Below are 11418 nucleotides of genomic sequence, written 5' to 3' on the forward strand. Positions count from 1 at the left end.
CGGGGTTGCTAAATACCATATATATATATAAGAAAGTGAGAGAAAGAAAAAGGACATGAGAGAAATAATTTTGTTAAGTATAGAAAAAATAGTTGGGAAAAACAAACATGTAAGTTATTACTCGCCTAAGTTAATTTCAAAGCATTTAGTAAGGAACTCGGAAAATGAGATAGGCCAAGGCCCCATATTTATCTTGGTCGGTATCTGGCGCTCAGTTTTAGAAACACTATTGGCATCCCAAACGTCAAAGGAATCACAATCGCATGAATCTTTCAGCAGATACTACTTCGCTAATTACCCAAAAATGCTGGTGAGCTGAAAATAACAATTTAACAAAAAGAAAAAAATTCTCAATTGATGTTCGAAAAGTGGTGTATCAAACAGCAAATTCAGCAATGCCTGAAATAACGGAGTTACTTTTATCTCCTTGCACCCGGGTTAACTGGCAAAACTTTTCTCATAAGTCTTTTACTGGCAATGAAGGTGAGACAAGCTAGACAAATTGTTGCTTCGTCTGGCATAGTAGTCACTTGTTTGGAGGAAGAAAACTGCTGATTCCGCCTTTAAATCTTACAACATTGAGACATCCTTTTGTAATATCTCAAAACAAAGTAATATGGCTTCAGTTCTGCGAGATTACAAGTTCATAGTTTGGGAGGAAATTAATTGCGTCCAACAAAGGTGCAGTTGAGGCTCTAGACAGAAAAATACGAGATCTCAGAAGTAACGACATGCTATTAGGTGGGACAACTGTTTTCCTCGAAGGCAACTTGAAGTAGACTTTACCAGTGGCATCTCGGCCTGAAATCAAGGCTTGTTTGAAATCCTCTTAAAAGTGAATGAGCACTTGAAAGGGGAGGCCAAGGCAGAATCGATTTCGTTGAATTTTAACAAATATTGGTAATGGGGACATGATTAAGAAAAATTCAAAATTAATCATTCTAAATAATTTATCGTTAGCAGTATCAGATTTCAGAAACGTTTTGGAATTAGTTTATATTAATCCTATAAATATCTGGGGAAAAGATATATCGATTCTAAGACCGGAAAACGACAGAGCAGTTGAAATTAACAACTTACTTTTGAAACAGTAACCCAACCAAATTGAATCACACATAAATAGACTCTAAAATGGAATTAGATGATGCTGTAAATTACCCTTTCGAATTTCTCAGAACTCTTAATCCACCTGGTTTGCCATCACATCTGACTCAGAAAATTTATGCTCTCATCATTATGTTACGAAATTCACATCCTCAATAACTTTGCAATGGCATTAGACTTCAAATTAAGTTTCTCAAAGAAAAAAAAAACATAATTGAAGCTGTGATAATAACCGGTTGTGGAAGAGGAGAAACAGTTTCTGTTCCCAGAATTAATTTTCTTACGACAAACTTCCCATTTCAGTTTGAAAAACTAGTTTTCAGTAAGGTTATGCTCGCTACAATTAACAATGCCCAAGAACAGTCTCTTCAGAGTGCAACTGAGAGATTCTCAAATGAAGAGTTATTTTTAGCTTATTTCAGGGTGAGATCAGCGGACAATTTAATAATTTTGCAAACGGATGTGGTCGTACGACAAATGTAGTTAATCAGAAAGTGAAGAGAAAATATCCCTCAATTCACTGAAATGTTAATTAATAAAATAGAAATCTCAATATCAAGACTAGGTACGGAAGTTTTTACTAAGACAAAAATCTCAAATTTGGACCATGCGTTTTTAATTAATTGAATAAAAATGCTAAAGAAGTTTTACTCCGATATTTGCAATTATCAGAGTAATTAGCCTAATTGACAGTAATGTTAAATAACACGTTTTTACCAAGATACAAGTATCAAATTTTATCCATACGCTTTTTATCAGAAAAAAAAGAGATAAATTAAAATAAGTTTATTTCAATATTTTGCAATTTTCGGGGTTGCTAAATACCCCATTCCCACCAAGTGTTTGTCACATTATACCTCATTCCGGCTATTGTGCTAATAAGCGCCAAGAGGTGAGTATGTATAAATAGGCTATTACGTGGAACCGCGAAGCGGCCAGTTTGTGTATGTGGAAGAATTGAAAAGTTCCATTTCGACATTTGTAAATATCGGGTAAATTCGCCTGATTATCAGCAATGCTAAATATGAAATTTTTACGAAGATTGTAGTATGATATTTAAATCATGTGTTACGTTTCGATATTTTGTAATGATCAGGATACTTTGTAATCTGAGTAATTAGGGATAATTAGCAATGCTTAAATAACGTTTTTATCAAGATATAAGTCTGAAATTTAGACCATGTGTTCTTTTTGAGATAATAAGAAAAACTATAAAAAGAGATCCATTAAGGTATTTTGTAATTATCGGGGTAATAAGCCTAATTAACAGTAATGCTAAATAACATTCCATGAATTACCACCCTGTATGTATTACCACTGAATGAAGAATAATGCGGAACAGCAAGAATTAGAAACCTTCAACATTAGATTAATATTTTTTGGATCTTCTTTATCATGGATAAAGACCAGTTTTTAAGAGCACCTATTCTACAAATTTCTGGAGTAAATTTGTGTTCAGAGAATACCATGCATTGGCTGCACTGATTTAAAGATCCTATAAATTAGATGGAACTATAGATAGCTGTTGGATGTGCCTTTCCAATATGTCCGGGATAAGATAGGTTAAGATCTGGATTTTTGCAGTGGCCAAGCGAAGTGTTGGCTGTCAGACTGATGTTCTTTGAAGCAATTTCGTGCCCTTCTGGCACGATATACAGGTGCATTATTGTCCATGAAGTATCCGTCACCTTCGGAGTAAAAATTTTGCATTCCAGGATGAATTTGATTTGCCAATGTGCCCAGGTGTTGCATGGCTTTTTGTTTACCTTTGAAAAACACGAAAGCACCACTACCACTCCATCAGCTTATGTCTCACATCATGATACTCCTACCAGACCCTGTTGTATAGTGCGAACAAGGCAAAAGAATTCATAGGCCAGAGTGCGTAGAAAAAGCTATCTAAAACGGGATAAAATTTAACCCTACTTGGATAAATTACTTTTACAACCTCACTAATTCAATAAAAGAAACAGCGCACTATTCGCTGTAAAACATTATTTAATTATAGGCATCGTTCAGACACAATTTAAGACTGAAAATTTTATCACCTTTTATAAGCCAATAAGTCAGATAAAAAATACGATCAGATGAAAGAAGTATTGCATAACATTTACTATTCAAGCATAAAAGTGATTATTCTCCCTTCAAATTTAAAATTGCTACAAAAACGGTGTAAGCTTAATGGTACTAACAATCAGATTAAATAGTGAAAGCTAACTTGATAGGGGAAGCTAAAGTATTCTGTTAATATATCCAATGATTTGCCACCCTTTTATTTCGATGAGAATAAATAAACAATTTATTGTGGGAGACCTATGAACTTAATCTTCAATGGACGAAGGGCAAAAAACTCCAGTCACAATTCTAATTACGACAAATCGCACGATCACTCGTCGATTTTTATTTTTCACGAATATGTGTTTTTCTATTAAAGGAATATATCGACGTCATATTATAAATCTTGTCTGGGAGTACAGTTCATCTCATTAGATACGTCGTGGCGTCACCACTGATTGTATCTCCCTTTAATAGAAGAGACATCTAGAATTGGTACATAAATTATAAAAGCCTTATCTAGCTAAGAAAGAACAAGTAATTGAACAATTCTCTCGCATCTTGTTTATTCCGAATTACCTAAGCAGCCTTAGAGACATGCCTTTGGTAGCAGTAGCACATAGCTTAGGCAAATTTTAAAAAATGCTAAAATTTTAGATAGAAAAACCTTGATGAATATTGAAATAGTGAATTGAGAGATATTAAGGAATCTGCGTTTCTTATTTCATTAAAAAGTGCAAAGTAATAGCAACACGACGATTGGGTTTATCGCGAGAAACCTTTCAGAGTTAGGGATGAGTGACTGAATGGTAAAAATTGATACCTATTCAACAGTTACATGCAAATGATATCAGCAAGTGTTACTTTTAAAATTAATGGCGCTAAACATAAAATCGTCACAAAGCATATGTAAAAGACAATGATTCTAAATTCTAGATTTATGGGAGATCCACATCACAGAGCTTTTATTGGAACCTGTTTTAAAATCGAACAATAAATTCTGCCTAATCAATAGAAGTTCATCTACTGGTCACGTTGATTCCAAGGCGCAGTTGTCATCCTATCATTGATCTGTTCCATTTGAAATTTATTTCTTTGAATGAAAATGGCAGAACAATCAATCATAAAATTATTTAATTAATAAGTTTAGAATAGAAACATTAGCATAAAAAATAGAGTGAAATTATGACGTCTTTTTTCTCAGAGGTTCTTTGTGATTTCTATTAGAATATCAGAAAAGAAAAGCGTTGCCACTAGATTTTCACTCAGTTCTCATGCTTTTAAGCACTACTTTTAAATAAACATATTATAAATTTCAATGAGCCTAAAGAGACAGTCACATAACTCTCAGATAACCCATAACTCCCTGAAAGAGAATAATTTACATTCTAAGATCAAAGGCACCAAGAGAGCATGATAAACAGGCATAAGTTCATAAGTTGATAAAAAGCATTTTTTATTGAAACAAGTTGAGAAACAGACTACAGAGCATTTAGTTTGCATAGTTAAACATTACAAGGAAATAAAAATTATCACTGTCTGAAAATGCCTTAATACATTTGCAAATTCAAAATTCTCCAATTCACAATAATATAACAACTTTCAAAATAGTGATATACATTTTATAGCAATATTGTAAAATAAGTAATAAGCCTACAAAATATCATTACAAACATAGGCATAAAAAAGTTTGTAAAAGAAAAACACAAAACGGTAGAGATGTTAGCAAAGAACAGAAAAATGCAAATAACTAGCAAGGACAACAGCTCTACCTCAATTTGGACAACAGCTTGTTCTGCTAATGCACGGAATACTACACATAAATACTGATAAACATTAACCCTAGATAAACTAAATCTAAAAGCAATGTTTTTTTGTGACTGATTCATACCAAAAAAGAAATAAGCTAAATTTATATGTAAGTTAACTAAGTATGTTTCACATATACATATTATTTATATATATATTTAATACTTGTAAGTTGAGAAACAACTCGATTTACATATTTTACAACCTTGTTTTTAACATTTGTTTAAAAAGAATTTAACTTGAATAAACAGAGAATTAGTGTGTAATTAATTAGAAAAAGTTTTTAATTTGCAATTTCAATCTTGATAAAATGTATATGAGTAAAGATTTCTGTTCTATAGACAAAAAATATTTTTTTAAAAATCACAATTATACATCACTCATTATAATTTTTTTTTGTCTTTTTATAATAATTAGTAGTCCAATAAGACATAGTCAGCCTAAGGTGAACAATGCAACAATAAGATTATAACCAGTTTCCCAAGATAATCAGCAACGTTCAAAAAAATATGTGGTGTAAACGTTTGGAAACGAACACATATGAAGTAGCTGAATCTGTTTTTGAAAATTAATCCACAAAATGGGAATTATAAAACTTGTTCAAACTTTGTGTAATAAAACTTTATCAATAAACAAATTATTGAACAATTATTTTAGCTGTTATTTTTAAAACATGAGGTGTATAAATGCAAAATGTTTCTCTACAGTTACAAACAAAACCTTTAAATTGAAAATAATAAGCTTCTTTGAATTAATTTTCAAAATTTTTTACATATTTAGTTAAAATTTTGTGACTAAAAATAACATGAAGAGAAAAATTTTATTACTTATAGTTACATGTTTTACCATTAAAGAAATAAATAATAATAAATAACTTTTTATATTTGAAATTAAACTAGAGCAAACTAGATTTAAAATTGCACACAAAAAATTTTCAAGTTGAACAATTAGTTCTGGATATATGAATAAAAACAAAACTGCTAAAAGGGTCCCATTTTTCAAAATTTTTCTATCATTAAAGGTCAAAAATCTGAGTCAATTAGAAAAAGATAGTTATTTTCATTTTGAGAAAGCAACTTTGTGCTTGGTTTCGCAGGTGGCATTACCTAGTTAGCGTACTTTAGGTTTGCAGCTTAGATGGTAAATTAGTATTGAAAATATTGATCTGTATTAACATATACCTTATATTTTTCAAACAGATGTGCACACCAAAACCAGGCCTTGCTATTAGCGCTTTCCAATCGATTAAATACCTAGAATGTTTAAAATGAAGGTAAGAAGTAAAAAAACAGTAATGAATAAAAAGTTACAGGAAAATTGAAACTTGTTTATCTAAATTGATGTGTACTGGTAATAAAATTTAGATATGAAAAATCCAGTCTATTAAACTTTGGTGGTACTGTGGATACAGTGCAATTTGCTGCAGTATATGAAAAACAGGTAGTTAGTTAAAACAAATATTTAGTTATCTAGGGTTAAACAGAAACTATAATCACATTCATAAGAGAAATAAAAATAAGTACATATGGCACATATTAAAATTTTATAAGTTCCCATAATAAAAAAAAATGCTTCTATGTTATAAGCACTTTTTTAGAACTGTTTTTAGCATTTTGAAACTAAATAATTATTTGAGAAGAATAAATTACTTTAAAATACCAATACACAGAACTTTAATGAAAATTCATATTCCTAAGCGCAACTTCATAACAAGAGACTTAAATAAAATTAAAATAAAAAGACTCAAAAAATTTCTGTTGTCTTATTTTTAAAAATCAAAAAAAACCTATTTTCAATTATAATAGCAAAGTTATAAGATGAAAAAAATAAATTTTTTGCAAGTATAGAAGAAAAAAATTTTCTGGCATTAATAGAGAATAAGAGCAAAAACTAAGTTTGTTTTTTCTTTTGTATTTGTATTTCTTTTGTTTTCTTTTTCTATTGTTTAAGCTTCCCAAAAAATGTCATAATATTAGTATTTCACACACATCTCAAAGATTACAACACATATTGGCAACAAACATTTTCTTTTAAGAAAGAGATACTAAAATAGTCAGCCACTTATAAAAAGTGTTTAACAAAACAATAAATCTGACTAGATAAAATTGAATTAAGAGGAATAATCTTTGTAAAAAAAAGACTAACAAGCCGGTAATTTATGCACTTAATTAGCTTTTATAAGTAATTGCACCAAATTCTTCTAGTTTGTTTACTATTATTTTCTGCAAATTTGAACAAAAATAAAGCTTCACTTCTTTTAATGACAGCTTTAAAATTATTCTGCGTGATTTTAAAAGCAAGCTATTTTTAAAATTACATGAATGTCAATAAATAAAAATATTACATGCATTCAATTTTAAGAGAAATTAAAAAATGAGCATGATCTAAAAGAAACTTATACAGATTTGCGTGGCACAATGAGTTCTTATTTTAAGTTGGCATCGTACCACGAAATATTATTAAATGTCTGATTACAATAAAAATTAATTCCTAAAATATGAAATTCAAAGGAAAAACTAACGCACAAAATGTAAATTAAAGGAGTTCCTTATTTTTGTTGATAAGATAATACAAATATTAGCCCAGTAAACACGCATTAGAAAAATTATGTATGTAAAAAACTGAGGAAATAACACATAGGAGCAAATATCACAGATTAGAATATATTGTGCACAAAAATGAAACAATGTTTGAGTAATGAAAAACTTATATGACACGCACTAACTTTGCGATTTTTAAAGCATGGAAATAAGCCACATTTAATACTCATATTTCATGACTAAGGAAAATATTTATATCTTCCTGAAACTATATAATAAACCAGTTACAAATATATAATTACTATCAGGAAACTCTAAAGTAAAAATGACAGGTTACCAAAGCAGTTTCATTTAACAAATTATACTCATGCAATTAATTGCTTAGTAAAAGAACAAAAATACTTTGAGAAGAACCGGCCTCAGTTTTATTTGCATTCCTCTACTTTTTACTAACAATAACTAAACATTAATCTGTGATGCATTCACAAAAATATATATAAGAAAATTATTATAATTAATACTTTTTTTCAAACAAGTTTTAATATTTATTTTAAGTGTCTCATTGCTATTTATAATACTTTTATTTAGCTAATACTTTGTTCTTATTTAACTTGTAAGGTTACAAAAAGAAATTGCTTTCAATTATAAGAATTAGGCAATGAAACACAGTTTAGTAGTTGGTTTATTTGCACTAGATTTAAACACCTGCTTTTAAGAAAAAAACTTGTTACCCATGCCTCCAAGAGTTGCAAAATAATGAATTTCATGTCTAAAAATATTTTTTAAATTGTTCTCATGAACTGAATATTTTTTAACCTTGAATTCATGTTATAAGAGAAATTGCTTCATCAAGTTTACTACGCATAACTTGCATCTTGTCTATAACATCTCTCCAGGTTAAACCAAAATTAAGAGAGAATAGAAAAGATCTGAAACATGCCAAATGATAAACAATAACCAGTATAAATTTTAAGAGTGTTTGAACAACAATAACTCAATAATCTGTGTATTGGCTAATTGCAACAAAGAGAAGAATTATTTTTATTTTGACTGGACCTGTTACATTTGAATTCATTGGAAACAAATTGTAATTTTTTTTAAAACAAAAAATTAATTTTTGATACTAATTTTTCATTGAAATTCATTTTTGATATTTTTTGTTTCAGATAGTTTGTCTAAAACTTAAGTCAATTATTAATTTATCTAAAATTTGAAGGATTAAATTGTACAATTCCAAATACCAAACATGAAATGCAAACACAATATACTCATATTTTTTAGAAAAAAATTATGTACTATACTTTTAAGGTACTTAAAAACATCTAGCTAATATATGATTTTACAAGTCCTTATTTTTAATCATCACACTGATTGTAAACATCCATAAACACATTTTTTATTTTCACACACAGTAGAAAACAAAGGACCAATTGTATACAAGTCATGCTTCACAGATATTTCCTTCATCCCTAATTTTCAGGTTAATTTTTACAATAATGCATTTTAGAAAGCAAAACTTCTAAAATTCAGAGAACAATGAAAATATAACTTGCATGCAATGCTGATTTGTAGAGCTAAAATTTTTTGTTACATTGCTTACGACAAACTACTTTACTTTCATGAAAGCTTAACATGGTTATTCTTAAACAAATATTTTAATTCAAAGCACAAATTAGATTTAAAACTGGTTAAATTCTTATCCTTAATAAAATAACTTATTCTTCAATATCACCAACCACACAGAAGAAAATCCTTTTAATCAAAACTGAACAAGCAGAATTCCATAAATCTGATTTGATAGTCAAGTTTTTCAAATATCTATAAAATAAAATGTTAAAACAAAAAAAATATTCTTAAATAAGTTGGAACAACATATTAAATTGTTTGAATGTAGGCTGAACAAAACTAAATTCAAATGGAGAACACGGCATCAAAAAAGAACATAAGAAAAAACAAGTGAGCCACTTATTAATACAATTATGTCAAGATGATGTGGTTTCGTATAATATATTGAAAATTATAAAACAAATCTAATAAATACTAATTATAAAATAAATCTTATAATAAATTAATGTGATATATTATAAATTTTCATTAAACATAATTCCATATCTATCTTTAAAAATGGAATAACCTTTATATTTAGCAAATTCTGCATCATATTTAGATTTAAATTTAATACAATCAAATGCAACTAGTTACAATAATTTTGCAGAAGAGGTTTGTAATCTATGGCCTGAATATCATAAAAGAAAATTTTATTTCAATTTCAACAAAAAAAATTTAAACATATTTTTATGAAACAAATTACTTACAAGATTAAATGTAAAAAGTTAATCACATAAATACTAAACTCAATCATATATTTAAAAAGAAAATCAGATCTGAATGTAATCAAATGTCTGATAATTATTGAGATTATAGTCTTTCAAAATGTCTTGTTTAGATATGACTATGACTGCAATTTGCTTTTTATTAACTTTATAAGGTCAACTAGAACAATAAACGTCATTGATTGGAGAAAAAAAATCTAATGTAAGTAAATCAGGTTTCATAAATGAAGTTAAATAAGGCAGTTTCATTAAATTTCTCATGCGTTTATGAGCAAAAGCAGCAGTATAGAAACAAAGTATAATATCACAAAATGCTCATTTCTAAAATTCATTTTAAAAAACCAATACTAAATTATTAGTATGAAAAAAATAACTAGAGTTTGCACCAAAAATAAGGCAAAAGTGAAAGCTAGTCAGTTCCAAATGGATTTAATGATATCACCAACAGAAACCATGCACTACAATCTTACAAGTATTTAAAAAAAATAATTTGCTCCCATATTTCCATAATTACTCAAATAATTTCTTTAATTGTTGGTATCTACAACACATAAGCTCTTTATAATTTATACTAAACAATTTTAAATAATCATAAAATAAAATAGCTTAATAGTGACTAATAAGTACTGTCACTTTGAAGTTTTTCAAATTTCATTGGCAAAAATATAGCACTTACAGCATCAAATCAAGCCTCAAACTGAAAACTAGTTTGAACCAGCATAAGGAACTTTGAAATACTCGCCAATAAAGTATATACTAAGCAAGAGGAAAATATTTTTGTTTAAAGTTGAATAACAAATAAAAGTTATGGAAAAATAAATGAATTCGTTTTCTTACTCCTTACTTTTAATTATTCCATAATTATAAAATGCAAAACTCTTATAATTTTCATCAATTAAGGAAGTAACTGGCTTAAAAATATTTTTTGTGAAATGGAAACACACTACAACAGAAGTCAATAAAGAAATTGTAAGTACGCTACGTGTCCATGCAAAATTTAAGGTGGCCCATAGTGTATGCACAGTTATAGGTAGTTCATATGTTTGGCACAACACTGAATTCACCTATACTGAAAAGCCAGCCATTAGTGTCAATAAAAAAAAATTTGTAAGCACCCCAAGTTTTAAAAGGCTAATATACATAAATTTGAGAAAAAAAATTACATTCCATATTAAAAAAAAAAATCTTTTTTTGCAAATTAATGATATTTACTGTACTTATTGAATAACCAAGAAAAGTTAAACATTTTAATATGCTAATCAATAAAAAAATAAGTAAATAAATCCTATTGTATTAAGTATGATCTTAACTATAACATAGTAAATTATATTTAAATATTGTACAAACACAACTAAATATATAGAAATGCATATACATAAATATTTATATATGCATATATAAATATATACTTTTATGTCTACAGACACATGCACATATCAATTTATAAATTAAAAACGAAATTCAACTCTTTCTCTTTAAGTTTAAGGATTACAACTCGCATAATTAAGTACCCAGCAAGATGGATGGTTTTGTTCTTTTTATTCACTCACTCATCTTATAAAGTGTCATTTCATCTA

Source organism: Parasteatoda tepidariorum, chromosome X1 (assembly GCF_043381705.1).
Source record: "Parasteatoda tepidariorum isolate YZ-2023 chromosome X1, CAS_Ptep_4.0, whole genome shotgun sequence".
Classification (NCBI taxonomy): Eukaryota; Metazoa; Arthropoda; class Arachnida; order Araneae; family Theridiidae; genus Parasteatoda; species Parasteatoda tepidariorum.